Source organism: Stigmatopora argus, chromosome 2, assembly GCF_051989625.1.
Source record: "Stigmatopora argus isolate UIUO_Sarg chromosome 2, RoL_Sarg_1.0, whole genome shotgun sequence".
NCBI classification, from domain to species: domain Eukaryota; kingdom Metazoa; phylum Chordata; class Actinopteri; order Syngnathiformes; family Syngnathidae; genus Stigmatopora; species Stigmatopora argus.
In genome coordinates, this window is record NC_135388.1 from 4,022,189 (window position 1) to 4,038,729 (window position 16,541).

General features: G+C 37.3%; 1 protein-coding gene across 2 annotated transcripts in view; it reads left to right on the plus strand.

The window, feature by feature from the left end:
- Positions 1–2,047: 2,047 nt before the first annotated feature.
- The window catches only part of chst8 (carbohydrate (N-acetylgalactosamine 4-0) sulfotransferase 8), a 167,117-nt gene continuing 152,623 nt past the window's right edge, over positions 2,048–16,541 (plus strand). The window contains exons 1-2 of one of the 2 annotated variants that reach the window (XM_077622792.1): positions 2,048–2,100; positions 2,189–2,342. The gene's annotated coding sequence lies outside the window, so the exon portion shown is untranslated. Of the gene's footprint in view, positions 2,343–16,541 lie in introns of both variants that reach the window. The other variant, XM_077622787.1, reaches the window with a different exon arrangement.

The following is a 16,541-nucleotide window of genomic DNA, read 5'->3' on the forward strand; positions in this document are numbered from 1 at the left end:
TCGGATTTGAGTGAAGTTAGAAGTGTTTTATGGCAAACTTATCGCTTGAGTTGTTCCCGAAGCTTCTGACGGAGGATCTCCAGCGATGCCTACGAAATGTCCTTCTCGCTGTGACACGGCAGCTGGTCCACCAGGACTAGGTGGCACTGTGTCAAGGCGGCTCGCGGCGTGACGAATGGAGGACGGCGGCCCCCGCTAACCCCCACCCCACTCGCCGTGAGCTCTCCCACCTGACAAATTCGCTCGACCTTGGACAGCGTAGGCCTTCTCGACTCCTCCGTCGTTGACTCCCCGCCTGCCTGCTCATTAAAGCGCCTTGTGTTTTCCTTTGCCGAAATGTTCGGCAGCGTTTTAACAGAACGGACCACTTTTTTGGTCGTTAACGTGCTCTTAAAAAGGGATCGTTCTCATTGGGAATTTCAAAACCTGAAAATATTGAAGGAGTCTCTTGTACTGGACTGGTGTTAGAACATGAGAAAATGTTCATTTTGAGGATCCTGTCTGTTTCTCGCATCATTATTCTGGAATTTCCTGTTGCGACCAGTTGAAACTCCCTTAATTTAGATTAGATTAGATTAAACTTTATTTCGTACTTGGGAAATTCACTTTGTTGCAGTAGCAGGAGGGTGAAAACAGACACAGGAAAAGACATTGTAGACCTAAATAAAATAGATAATGAGATAAAAAAACTAATATATATATATGTATATATATGTATATATATATATGTATCTATATGTATCTATATGTATATATATTTATATATATATATGTATATATATGTATATGTATATATATGTATGTATATATGTATATATATTAGTATATATATATATATATTTATATATATATATATATATATATATATATATATATATATATGATAATTTGACAATTGAAGAATATAGTAAGATTTTGATGGATAACAGAAATAGTCAGTCTTCTGTTATTAATTGGGAAGTGACAAAATAGAAATATAATGAGCTATATTTTGTATTATACAAGGTTAATATTCTCAACACATATATACTGAATTGTTGAAAAATATGACACTGTTTAATAAACTTAAATTATTATCATCTGCCATGGACGGCTCTAGATGTCCAATTTATTTTGACTGGGAGGGAGCAAATGAGTCATCTTCATCCATTTCTTTATTAAATATAACGAGCTATATTTTGTATTCCAAAATGTTAATGTTCTCACCACATATATACTGAATTGTTTAAAAATATGACACTGTTTCATAAATTTAAATTGTCATCGACTGCCATGGATGGCTCTAGACGTCCAATTTATTTTGACTCGGACGGGCAAATAAGTCATCTTCATTCAAAACTTTATTAAATATAATGAGCTATATTTTGTATTCCAAAAGGTTCATGTTCTCACCACATATATACTGACTTGTTTAAAAATATGACACTGTTTAATAAACTCAAATTGTTATTGGCTGCCATGGACGGCTCTAGATGTCCAATTTATTTTGAATGGGAGGCGGCAAATGAGTCATCTTCATTCAAAATGAATCGGACCTCTATGTTGTTAAAGGCAGGCAATCCATTTAGAGACTCATTTGTTTACAAGAATGCTGCAATAATGTGTAACTAGATTTATTTACTGCAATGCAGCACAAAAATATTAGTTTTTCAGCAGGTTTTTAACACTAGCCTCAAGCATTGCTTGCTCATTTTGGGCACAGTAAGTCATAGTTATCAACAAATAAAATGCAATGTGGTCAAAAAATTGCAGTGCATTGACTTATCCTGCAATTTTCACCATAACAAGGTTAGCTAAAGTTTGTTTTGGTCCACAGAGGCGGAGTCATTAAGATCAAGGAGGCGGGTCAGAGTATTTATTCAACTCAAAAAACACAAATAAAGTGTTTGTGCCAAAAAGTTCAACAAGAAAAACGAACTAGCAAGTAATATCAATAACAAAAGATACAAGATACCAAACTGGCCATGGCAACTAGCAAGAAATATCCCAGTCCTCCTCTTCTATTGGCTATTGCAATGCCATGGTAACGAAATTAAAAGCACCTGGACTCTAATTAAATACACAAGCCGGGCAGCAGCAGAATGTGACAAAGTTTGCAAAGTTAGCAGTTGTTTACTTTAGTTATACATGTTAGTGTATGCCTAAATATTGGCTGACAGTTTTATTTATTTTTTATTCACTCCAAAAGACAGTAAGAATCCTGTCTGGGACCAAATGGCCATTTCCAAAATGCCAAAAAGACTCCAAAAGGAAGAAAAAAAGTGTCTGCAAACTCAGGATTGCTCTTCAAAATGCAAGTTTTCTGCAGCCTAATCAAAAACCAGCCATTACACATCAAAAAGGTAAGTTGATGTCAGCATTTGTCTTTTATTTCATGAAGTGCATTCTGGAATGTTGCAATATTGCTGCAATTTTTACTAGACTGAGGGCTGCATGAAAACAGAGTTTCAGAATTTTAAACGCTAACAAAGCAAACGATTCAAAGAGACACAAAAGTTCACTGACAAGGTTCTCGGCTCCTTTAACTCGTGGTCGCTTGGCAACAGCACGCTCCTGTTTATTTTGGCCCTGGGTTCTTTTGTATGCATTATTTAGAGGGCTTTTTCCCTCTTATTTTAATAATGGTATCTGCATATAAAAGAATCCTGTGGGAATGAGTGTTAGTGGGAGACAAATGGGGACTAGGGACTGTCTCAAAAACCAGTATGCGATCATGTATAGAAGACACTTGATGCCTCTCAAAATCCCACCACTCAAAAAAAAAACAGTTTTTCTACAGTGATTGGCTGGTGTCCAATCTTTTAGACCACATGTGTCAAAGTGGCGGCCCGGGGGCCAAATCTGGCCCGCCGCATCATTTTGTGTGGCCCGGGAAAGTATATCATGAGTGCTGACTTTCTGTTTTAGGATCAAATTAAAATGAAAAGTATGGATGTATATTAAATTTCCTGATTTTCCCCCTTTTAAATCAATAATTGTCATTTTTTTAATCATTTTTTTCTGTTTTTAGTTCAATAGTTATTTTGTAAAATCTAAAAATATATAAAAAAGCTAAAATAAACATTGTTTTAGATCTATAAAAACTGAATATCCAGGGCTTTTAATCCAGTTCTTTTAATCCATTTATTAAAAAAAATCTAAATATATCTAAAAATGGTCCGGCCCACGTGAAATCAAGTTGACGTTAAAGCGGCTCGCGAACCAACCCGAGTATGACACCCCTGTTTTAGACAGTGTGACATGTCATTGTCGTAAATAATGTGTTTAAAAATGTGCAATTTATTGATGAACTGTATGTAATGAGGTAAGTAAATATATTGCTATTGTTTAAGTTCCTGAAAGTTAAATATGTATAAATATTTTTGTTATCCATTTTGAGAAATACAATTTTACATGTGTAATAGTTGTACTAGAAGTCAAAGATTTTATGAAATTACAAGGTTTATTTATCTTTTCAACACATTTCAATGGCATTTTCTGAACCGCTTTATCCTCATGAGGGTCACGAGGGGTGCTGGAGCCTATCCCAGCTAACTCCGGGCTAGAGGTGGGCGGACACCCAGTGGCCAGCCAATCGCAGGGCACAAGGAGATAGACAACCATGCACAATTGACCTACTATGCGTGTTTTTGGAATGTGGGAGGAAACCGAAGTACCCGGAGAAAACCCACGCATGCCCGGGGAGAACATGGAAACTCCACACAGTTGGCTTAGGCTGAAAAATGGCTTTTTAGGGTTCACATCTCAGCATAAAAGACTATCTGTTTAGCTAAAGGTTATCTGGAGCGTGACTGGGGTCCATTTGGATCTTTGCGTGTTCCCATTTTTCATTCCACTTGACTTCTTTGGCGTTTTCGTGTGTCCACCCTCCCCCAAAGCGCTTGTTTAACTTATTTTTATCTTGTTGATATGGAGGAGGAAGTGGTCAAAGACAAATGCACTTGAAGATGAAGAACTGTCACTCACGTAACCAAGCAGATTAACGTTCTGTACGGATTACTCACAATCCATTAATGTAATAGAATTGAAATGCTATCACGTTTGTTAATGAAGATACGAACTAACACCGAGCTGATATTCAAACCCATTATGGCAGTGTGTACCCACACACGTTTGAGTTGCTAACGTCAGCAGCTCCCGGCCTCGCTGCAACAATCTCAATAGGGTGATAATGTTACTGTTTAACGTCATATCGCAATCTCTGTTGGATGACCGTTTATGAGGACGGATGGTCTCAAAGCAATAATCTTGGAAGTCCTATTTTGTTGTAAGCCTATATTTTTGTTGTAGTCACTTTGTTTGCATTTTGTGTTGCGGTTAAAAAAAGAGAAACTTTGTTTTGAAGTACAGTCATACCTCTATTTACAAATGCCTCTAGGTACGAAACTCCCTCAAAAAGTAAATGTATTTCCTTATCCGTTATTTTATTTTGAAAATATTGTCACGGATGCATTGAGTCTCACTTTAGAACCTCACTACCCTCTACTGGGCTCTTATTGGTTGTCTCAAAACAACCACTATCCATGTTTCAAGATTCTCTCTTACATACCGGTCCACCTCAGCTAAATGCTCCCCTTATTAATGATGGCAATTCCCCTTATTGAGCGATTAAAAACTGTACAAATGCAACGCGGCACATATTTACACACACACGGCACACGTAAAAGTCTAAAATGTACTACAAAGTGGACGCCTTTCAGCCCTGGCAGAACGGGACCTTCCCGCCATCTGGCGGACAAAACCGGGTATTACGTCTCCCATTATAACAGCCGCCGAGGGAACTATTTCATGCTTATTATTCATTTTAAGACATTAATTAATCATTTTCTTATAATTTTCTCTCTCGTGTTTTTCACTTCTGTCATAAAAAAATTGGGACACTTTGACCAATTTTAAAGGGTTCAGTTGACACTTGTGTGAGGACCGTGAAACCAATTAGAGAATTTACATAAAGTACTGCTCTACTTACAAAATTTTGAATTTACGGAAATTCTGGAACCAATTATTTCATAAGTAGAGATACGAATGTATACATTATTTACATATTGTCCTTGTTGCTAATCCTACACCCCCACTCCCAAAAAATGCACCTAATAAATGGCAGTAAAGCCACTCCCCCAAAACAGGTAGGTTGTATTTCTGTCTCGTTAGGTGTACCCGAGGAAACTTTAAAGGAAAGTAGTATCTTAAATACAACTTTTGGAGCATTGCAGTGTTATTTTTCATTTTAACTCGTCTACTGTTAAAACACCAAATACAGTAATTACAGTGTGCACTAATGTGAGGACTGTAGTCGTGCAGATTGAACCTTGAGGGACCTCAAATGGCCTCCAACTCTACTTTGTAGTTCCCATTGTGTCCTAATAAGGCTTCCTGAGTCAGCAAGTTCACATGAGGGAAAAGCTGATGTGCCTTAATGAACTCGTCCAACTCAGTGACAGCCAGACTTCCAAAAGCTTGGCTGGACCTTGACACCGTTCCCGTATAAAAGACAAACAACTTCAACCCCTCGTGGCACGCTCATCAATTCCGTCCTACCGTTGAACATCATTCATCCAGGGTGAGGCGGGGCGGAGGAGGGGTGGGGTGGGATGGGGGGCTTGCGATCGATAAACGATGCCCATAGAAGAGCTAACTCTGCAATAAACTAAAAAAATGAATAAATGACAAAAACAAAGAATAATGGTGGATCTTAATAGGTGGAATAAAGTCAGGTTAGTCCCTCTTGTAGATTATTTTCTGAATCAATAGGAACAGAATGTAATAAAAGCTTACATAACTAATAGAATTAGATTAGGGAGACAGATGAGATGTATAGTGTTGGCGCATGAAATTTGGCACGGAGTGAATCTGATTAATTCTCGACTCATTTTAATTCTTCTAGATTATTGATGTGTTAATTACTGCGTTTTTGTTGGAGACCATTCCAGCTCAATTTGGGATTGGTCGCATATCACTGTGGCAAATAATTGACACATTTAATGATTGAAAGGGCCGCCACTTTGACACCTGTGATCTAAAGTAAGATTATCTGAACAATTGAATCATTCCATTTATTTCTTGACCACATACATTGTTCTGTCAATTTTGCCATTTATTCGATTCCTCATTCTATTCAGGCATTTATATTCAACGTATAATACTTTCAAAACATCTACTTTAAAGACATTTCCCCTGCGTCAAACCTGAACATGAACTCCAAGCTAAAGTTATTACAAACATTTAGATCTCAAGTAATGAATGATTCATTTTTATTACCACGACAAAGAAAAAGCAATGGTGCCACGTACAATCGGACTCTAAGGTTATTACGGAGTCAGCGGCAAAATAACGACTAAGGGGCCGCTACCAAATTCTTCTGGCCTTGCTAGCGCTTTGGATTGATTGTGATGAATGCTCGAGCAATTTAACGTACGGCGTGGGGCCGGAATGAAGTCAAGATTCTTTGAAGTAGGCCAATTTATCTATCACTATTTACTGGCAGCGAGCGTATAAACATCTCAGCGTGAGAGGAGTTATTAGATAGGAGGCGTTTTCTGTGTGGGGGAAAATGATAGTCAGGCATTTTGCAAAGAGCAAGACTATTATTATTTTTTTTAAAGCTGAGCCCACACGCACAAAATGGAAGAGATGCAGAAAAACTTGGATCGTTTCTTACATTTTACTGGAGGGCTGCCTAATGTGGACACCAATCCATATCATTATAGGTCAATACACAGAAAACATCTTTTGAATAGTTTTTACGGAATCACTGCGTTTTGGGATCTGGTCATCCTGTAGGTCGGGAAAAATTAAATAGGAAGGGAAGCTGATTCTTATGGAAAATATTTCAATTGTACTCTTACCGTTAGATTCCCACTAGTGTTTATATCCATGTCTGTGTTTCTGAATGTTTTGCGATGTTGTGTAGTAAATAACATCAACTATTTGTTTCTCTTTTGGCATTACATTGTATTTTCTTGCATATATGCCGTATTTGTCGCTTAAAAAAAGGATGGCTGGATCAAGCGTACGGCTTATATGCGCATAAATTCGACTTGATATGCTCGAAACTGCAATTTAGTAAGACAATGTGCCCGATATGGACATTTATTTCAAAATAGAGAAAAGATGGATGTGAAACGCCATACAAATGATTTATTTTGACGTTTATGGATGAAATTCAATTCATACAGTAAGAATTACCACGTGCAATGATTATCCTTAAGAATTTCCCTTCAAAGTAACACATTTGTACTCCCTATTAAAACCATGAATATGGAGGTGAAAATTGTGAATCAGGGGGCGGCTTATACGCGAGAAATTGTAAAATTCAACAATTTTAAGGCCATTTTAAGGGTGCGGCTTATACGCGAGAGCGGCTAATATGCGAGATGATACGATACCTCTTGAATATATGCTTTGTAGAATTTATGCGTGAAATAAATGCATTATAAAATGCAATCTTTTTCACCCTATTTCCGATCAAGTGGTTGAATTTAAGACATTCCAAATATATATTTTTTGCCCATATACTTGTTCATCTTAGTTTTTTGGCATGTAACCCTTGAAAATATATCGTAAATATATATTTTTTTAAACTCTCCAATCACACCCCTTTGTTTTGTTTGTTTTTAAACACTTGTGCTTAATATCTTTATATCCGTGTGGAGGGGATTGTGTGTATTTTGAAAGATAGATCAATAGGTTTGTTGTTCTTTTTTCTTTTTTTTAAACTAATCTACAGAATTCCCATACTAATGTCACTCAAAACCCAAATTTCCCCTGAGCCAAAACTCAAACATGTCTACGTGGTAATAACCTGAAACATTCAACATCTTTTTGAAGCCATGGAATTGCCAATATTTCCCAAGCAGAAAGTACACCAAATTCTGCCAACTTAAATCTGAGCTCACTTTTCGAAAGCTTTTAGATAACTTTCCTCTTCGCACAGGAAAAGCACCTATGAGGATGCTGTTTTTTTTAACCAAAGCCACAGAAAGGGAGGAAAATCGAACTCGAAACCCCTTATTTATATTTAGAAAATTCATCTTAAGACCACCCGACCCACCCACAGGGATGACATATGACTCGGCGATCAAATATCCACCATCTTGACGATCCTCGGCACCAGTCGACCAATTTTCTCCCACTTCAGGAGGAGACAAGGCGAAAATAAACATTAAATATTGATTTTTAGGCACAGGATTCCAGTCTGTAGCACACTAACTCACTCAATCGCTCGATTTTAGCCACTCGCTGCTGTTTGGTGGGATCAATTTTGTCTGGAATTACATGTTGTGTACAATGTCCACTCACCCAACAGTTCAGTCCAGACAATATGCAAATTCTGAGCTGTCAATCACTCCGCCCTGACACATTTTTTTGTCAATTTCAAAAACTGTTCTTTGACTTTTTCAGGGCTCGTCATAAACTCCCATAAATTGTCATTCCTACCCTCAACTTTTAAAAGCCAATTTTTCAATCCTAGCCTCGAGTGGAAAACTGAAAATCAACATAATTTGATCCGAGTTAATTTCCTTCCATCAAAACATGCTAACGTCTCCCGTTTCACGCTCGCATCCGAATACGAGTACTAAATTTGTTTTGTTTTCTATTTAATCCAATGAGAGAACTCACATTTAGGTCTACCAGAATGGCAACACCTGTGGCTTTTGTGTAAAGGCAATTATCCACTGGAGAAAGGTTGTTTATAGAGGACAATTCCTCTGATTATGCCAACTTTTTTTTTTTTTGCTATGCGGACGGCATGTGGATAAAGTGGCCTGTCAGACTTGCTTCAGGCGTGTTTGTCACAGCAGGTTAAGCCGAGGCTTTCAACACAAAACCCCGAGCTACATTACCAGGCCCACGGGGCCGGCAGGGGGTCTGCTAAAAGCACCGCTGGCCACTCAAGTCGCGCTCCCCCCATCTTTAAGTGATATTTCAGATCTTTCTAATGTACTCTGGGGCCCACAGATTCACCACTGACCTGCACCAATTGAAACCACTAGAGTCTTTCCCTGTCCATAGAAATGCACCATTGCAAAAACCACACGTTGGCCAATTTTCTGGACTTCCACAAGATGGCAAGTTGGGGTATGCTTTTACAGTGGAACCTCGACATATGATCTTAATCCATTCCGGGACTGAGTTCGTATGTCGAGGTTTCCGTAACTCGAGCGGACGTTTTCCATTGAAATGAACTAAAAACAAATTAATTAAACGAACACACAAATTTAAATTAACTTGGATTGATATATACAGACACTCAAACATACGTTTAATGTAACTTTACACAAAACTGAATTCGAATTTTTTTTAATTTTTTTTTACCTTCGTTCTGGGCGGGTTAGCTGTTTGCCACGCCTCCACCCTCACGTTCGCTATCGATGGGCTGTTTGCTGTTGTATTCCCTTCAAAATATTCCGAAAATGATGCACATAAATGTCCTCACAATAGGATAACGCACGACCGCTTGCCAACGAGAAGTAGTCTTGAATGAGCGATCGCGGGAGCTAACAGGCTAAGGAAGGAATAACAGCATACCCACGTATTGATTGTGGGTAATGAAGTTTTATTCTGAGAAAGGGTGCCATTGGCTATCGGTGTTGTTTGCACGAGTATACTTCATTACCCAGAAAGCCATCTTTTTGCCCGCGCATGCGCGTTGTGCGTTTCCTGGTCGAAACTCGCCTGAATAAATCGTTCAGTGCTCGTAGATATCTGTTCTACACGAAAGAGATGCGGCAAAAAAGATGTTAAACAGCCTCTCATGTCATGGCCACCTGGCTTGGTCGCATCTCGAAACTTTGATCGTATCGCGGAGGAATTATTCGATCGAAATTTTCATCGTATCTCGAGCATGTCGTAGGTAGAGCTGATCGTAGGTCGAGGTACCACTGTACTCCCTTTGGTAAAATCCTTCTCGAAAGCTACTTATATCTTTGCAGTATATTCGTTTCTTATCCTCACAAAGGTCGTGAGGGTCATAGAGTTTATCCCAGAAAAATATGCATCCTTAACAGCTTGGCAGCCAATCGCAGGGCACGATCAGACAAACTTTTCACGCCCATACGGACAATTTGGAGTGTTCAATCAGCCTACCGTGAATGTTCTGGGGTTGTGAGAGGAAGCTGCAGTACCCAGAGAAAGCCTGTAGAATACAGTGGTACCTCGACATACGAGTGCCCCGACATACGAGCAATTTGAGATATGAGTAAAATTTAGAGTATAGATGTACATTACATTTCCTGATTTTCCCCCTTTTTAAATCAATAATTGTAATTTTTTAATCATTTTTTTTCTGTTTTTAGTTCAAAAATAATTTTGTAAAATCTAAAAATATATATAAAAAAAGCTAAAATAAACATTGTTTTAGATCTATAAAAAAACTGAATATTCAGGGCTTTTAATCCAGTTCTTTTAATCCATTTATAAAAATAAAAAATCTAAATATTATATCTAAAATGGTCCGGCCCAAGTGAAATCAAGTTGATGTTAAAGTGGCCTGCGAACCAACCCCGAGTCTGACACCCTTGCCTTAGCAAGACCAACCAGCTGGCACGGTGTCTTTCCAAATTGTCCTTAGGTATGAGTGTCTGCGTGGGTGGTTGTTTGTCTCCATGTGCCTTGTGATTGGTTGGCAACGTATGCTTATTGTTGGCTGGGATAGGCCCCAGCACCCCTAGACGGCTTAAAAATTAAATGAAAGGAGACCAATCAACCAGGGTCGGTCGAGCGGGTGTCCGTGAAACCAGATTTGGGGATTTTGGCGAGGGGATTCGGGCGGTCGTCTTGGTTACGCGCTTGAACGGGAGAAATATGGATTTAAAGAAAAAAATCTATAATAAAATGTCGTTTTGATTTGTTTATTTTCCATGTTTTTTGCTGTTAGTTGCTAACCCGCTATTTTCATTCCCCTAAAACCACTTAAAATGAAAACCATTCAAGAGCGTGAGAGGGTGACGGCGCCCTATGAAAATTAGTAGCGTGAAATTTCCTGTCCCGACGCTTCCGACATCAAAGCTGCTGTTCAATTAGGCATCTCTCCAAATGTAATTTTCATTTTTTTTCCAACTGCTGTAGCAACGCCAAGACAATTAGATGCCTTGTGTGTCATATTATTATTTTTTGGGGTTGGAAAATATCATGGGCATCTTTGTATGACTTGTCAAAGACAAAAATAGGCCAATACACGGGTGGATATAATCTGAGCACCACGGTGGGAGGCGTGTGCGCGCATCATAATGCGCTTCTCTGCATTAATCAGGATTTACAGTCATGTGTGTTTAACTTGAGATCAACTAAATTCCAGATTAAAATCATATTTCATTTGCGATCTAGTTATCAACATGATTTCCCAGAGTTCAGGATTAACTCGGTGTTTGTCCAGGATGCATGTTTAGTCAGAAGAGAACTTTTTCAGACCTTGTTTCTAGTTTTGGAGTATTGTAGGAAAAGACAGACAATTAATATTATTTTTTTATGTTAGAAAAACCTCTTTTTCACTCGCATGAGAATTGCATATCATTTTTAAAAATAAGAATTCACCTTTCTGAATTTTTTGCTCTATATTCATCAATAGTCACTAATAGTCAAAGGGTTGGTATGCTCATTTTACAGAGCATTTGTAATATTTTCATACCCAGATTTATTTAAAATGTACATTATTTAGCATAGTATCAGTCTTGCAAAGCTGTATAATTGTTAACCTTTTCTTAGGAGCATAAACTTGCTCTTTATAAAGCCGCTATTAATGATTAAGAAGTCTAACAATAGTGGAAATTAATTTAAAAATGAATAAACCTATTGCTCTTTGTATTCTGAACACATGCATAGAACGCTTGCACGTGGCATTCTGTCAAGGCTGACTTTTTTTTAATGAAAAATATGAAAAATAAAGCAATTTGTTCCAACCATTTTATGTGATTTACATTTTTCTTTTAAGACTAAAAAAAATGTATGCTCACATGTTGTGAGGTACACTTTGCAGGAATATTAATTAATATTTAAAAATTAAAATTAAGTCATTTCTAGCTGTTGACAATGGTAAACTGGGAGGACATGTCATGTTATGATAGACAGCCAGCAAGGAATAACCTGAAAATTAATAGTAAGATACCAAAAAAAAGCAAAATTTGAATTTGAATGCCTTTTGTCCAGAAATTGCATTATCTAGTATTACCGTTATCATTAAGAATTGTTTACCCATTCAGTTTCAAAGACCCGTTTTTAGTAGATCAATCTTTAACACTCTAACCCACCTGTCAAAGTGGCGGCCCGGGGGCTAAATTTGGCCCGCCGCATCATTTTGTGTGGCCCGAGAAAGTAAATCATGAGTGCCGATTTTCTGTTTTAGGATCAAATTAAAATGAAGAGTATAGATGTTTATTAAATTTCCTGATTTTTCCCTCTTCTACATCAATAATTGTAATTTTTTAATCCATTTTTTTCTCTTTTTAGTTCAAAAATCATTTTGTAATATATAAAAATATATATAAAAGCTCAAATAAACATTGTTTTAGATCTATAAAAAAACTGAATATTCATGGCTTTTAATCCAGTTCTTTTAATCCATTCATAAAAAATCTAAATATTATATCTAAAATGGTCCGGCTCACGTGAAATCAAGTTAAAACGGCCCTCAAACCAACCCGATTCTGACCCCCCTGCTCTAACCAGTTGTTTAAAGCACAAGCCTTACATTAGAATCCTTCACAAAATAAAACTATACATAACATGAAATTGCTTTTATCGATTAATAAGACCACGTTAGCTACTTGTACAGGTTTTCTGTGATGTCGCCTTGACAATTTATGTATTTAAAAAAGAGAAGTTATGAATGTTACAGCCCTCACACAACAGGTGTGCTGCTGTCAATCACGGCTCTCTCATCAGCGAGCGTCCAAGTTGCCCTGCGGCGACAAAACGCACCCCTGCGGTGGCAAAGGGAAAATTTGCACCGGCATTTTTCAGGTCCTCCAACATGGTGAAAATCCGTAATGTATGTATAATTTTGGTGACATACTTTAAAAATATTACAGCATGTGGACATTTAGATTTGACGACAGAAATTCTGTTTTTTCAGTAGTGTTGACGTTCGTTGAAAGAGGAAAGACACCATTTTGGATTGGACGGCTTATCGCAATTCCCCAACGGCATTGGTTCGCGGGCCACATTAACGTCAACTTGATTTCATGCGGGCCATTTTAGATATAATATTTAGATTTTTTTATATAAATGGATTAAAAGAATTGTATTAAAGGCCTTAATATTCAGTTTTTTATAGATCTAAAACAATGTTTATTTGAGCTTTTTTGAATATATTTTTAGATTTTACAAAATGATTTTTGAACTAAAAACACAAAAAAATGGATTAAAAAATTACAATGATTGATTTATTAGGGGGAAAATCAGGAAATTTAACATACATCTATACTCTTCATTTTAATTTGATCCTAAAACAGAAAGTCGATACACATGACTTACTTTCCCGGGCCACACAAAATGCTGCGGCGGGCCAGATTTGGCCCCCGGGCCGCCACTTTGACACATGTGCTCTAAAGGGAGGGTTAGATTACAAAAAATGGGACGTCAGAGTTTTTAAAACACGATCACAATCTCATCATTTTGGTCAAAACAAAAGGCACACGCACACCTAGACACCTCGAAACGTCTTGTTTTGAATAAGGAGAAACAAAACGTTCTTCATTTTTGGCCCAAAAATGAAACCATGGCGCAAAATGGGAGATTTTGACTTGAGAAACATACTTTTTGCCAGACTAGGATAGTAGTGTCATTGCACATTTACTTGGTGGATAGCAGTAGCATGCTTAGTGTCAGTTTGTTCAGGGAGTTACTTAGAATTTTCATAAAACTACTATTTTTGTTTGAGGGGGTGTGTGGAACGTTAAATGCTTCTTTGGGGGCGCAGCAGAAAACCATCGGTAAGCACTGGTCTAAAGCAAGAATGGGTTCTTGAAAAGCGCATATTGGCGCGTTATAATGGCTGATACCAATCGCCTGCATTTTAATGCTGTATAGGGCTCATTCTAATAGGAGTATCGGAGGCAACATTAATTATCAGCTGTCTGTTTTTCTTCCTGTGAATGAAATGTATATATAGAGAGAGCTGCAATTTCCATTTAAGATGAAACGCGTCTGAGGAAACGATTTAGCTTAAGTGGAAAATCATGCCTATTACTGGTAATCGGGACTGGATCGCTTAAAGAACTGCAATTTGACAACGCTACGTTGTGAATGCAGTACCCGCTAAGCACTATGGCCAATGTTCTCATTTATTCTAACATATTTGGTTGTTTTAACACAGCAAAATACGCCAATTTATCATACTACAGCCGTACTTCTACTTACGAAATTAATTGGTTCCAAGACTTTTTTCGTAACTTGAAAATTTTGTAAGTAGAGGTGTACTTTATATTTAAATTCTCTAATTTATTCCACGGTCCTCACACAACTACCAACTAAACTCTTTAAAATTGGTCAAATTGTCCCAATTTTGTATGAAACATGAGGAAACACAAAAATGGGAAAATTATAAGAAAATTATTTATTAATGTCTTAAAATAAATAAAGTATATGAAGTGCGCTGCGCCGCTGAAATAGCTCCCTCTGTGGCCATTATGGGTGTAATACCTGTGTTAGTCCGCCAGATGGCGGGCGACAAGAGCTCGTTCTAGCAGAGCCGAAAGCCGTCCACTTTTTAGTACATTTTAGACTTTTACGTGTGCCCTGTGTGTGTGTGTGAAAATGTGCGATGTTGCATTTGTACTGTTTTTAATCGCTTATTAAGGGCAATTCAAAACAAAATATCGGATAAAGAAATGCATTTACTTTTTGGGAGATTTCGTAACTTGGATCTTTTTCGTACCTCGTCACTCATTTTCATATAAAAAATTCGTAACCTGAACCTTTCGCACCTAGAGGCATTCGTAAGTAGAGGTATGATTGTACTTATCATTTTTTTTAACATGTTTTGACTTATTTCGCAAATCGGTTGTCAATGTATTAATTAAAAGTTGGAGAATACAGTAAGCTGGGAGTTCCGGCAAAGTTTATCTGCAGTGCGTGACCTACTTTTGGCCCCAAACAATACGTTTATTTTAATTTGCGCAGAGCCGCTTAACCTCGCCGCCGCTGTTAGTCAAATACGTAGCTTTTATTCTCTCAGACTGAGCGGCTTTAGATCAACACGGAGTTAATCAGGTGAGTGTTTCACTTCATGTTGCAATCAATTCAAGAGCCTTTCAAGCAAAATGCCCTTAAAAGACGAGCCGTTCTTGTTACAGAAACAAAAACAACAAAAAAATGACTTAATGAGGCATTCAGCTTTCTAATGATGAAATTCGGAACGATGCTTTCTTGAAGCTGACCTCTCTTTGACCTTGCAGTGCAATTGTTTGCAACACTGCATTCAAATAAGTTCAGGCATGCAACATTTATGGTATTTCTACAGCTTTGTAGCATGTTTATCTCTTTTAATTTTTAAACAGATTAAATGTCGCATGAGGAATTTTGTGGTATAAATTACGAAAACTGAACCCAATATTTATTTTTTGCAATGAACGTCACCTACGTTCACTAGGTAATAATATTTTCATATCTAAATATGATAGTTGATTGAGATTTATCTAATATTTTTAAACCTTTATAGAGCATGACTATTTTTGGTAGATTAAAAAACTAAACATTAAGGACGCTATGTATTAGCATTTTGTGTAATAAGTGTAACTTACACGACCCTAAATGTTCTTAATAGCTCTTAATATTTTTTTCTTTTAATTTGATACACTTATCAATTATTAAAATGCCAGAAAAATTATTCCTATAAAAAAAATCAGTCTTTTTTTGCTCCCCAGTAATTTATTCTTATTTTTTTATATTTAGCACCATCAAATGCAACCAATAGTTGTAATGAGTGCACATGTATATCGACTGTCATAATAATTTTTATTTGCTGTTGTAACAATAAACATAAATTCAAAAATAATGACTAAGACGCATTTTAGAATGGATAAAAATCCAATCAGTCAAATTATTTTTTTCAATATAATATTTGCTTTTAATGGGCCCTGGTGAATTTGAGTGTATTTTACGAGACAATAAAAATGAGACAAACATGAAATGAGGCAATGAGCCACAGCATATAAAAATTACAAGAAGCAAAGAGCCGCATGCGGCTCGAGAGCCACGTGTTCGCTCCAAATCGACAATTTATTTGGAATCTCACTCACTACTTCTCAAGCAAGTGATCTTCGATCCATCTTTATGTCTTTACATCTACCAGTTTCTTCCCGTTTCTTCCTGTTTCTTCACCCCCAGATGAATATCTTTTGGAAGAAAACACACCCGAACACTCTTAGCTCTGTTTCCGATGAATGCAAAGGGTGTAACAAAATCCTGCTTTGTGGAGTCATGTTGTTAATTTAACACCCAACCAAGCCAGAGATTTCACTGGCATTTCCACTTGTCTATCCGAGCGCCTCCCTCTCACTTCTTCTATATCTTCTCGGATCATCAAGACTTTATTTGTGCATCGT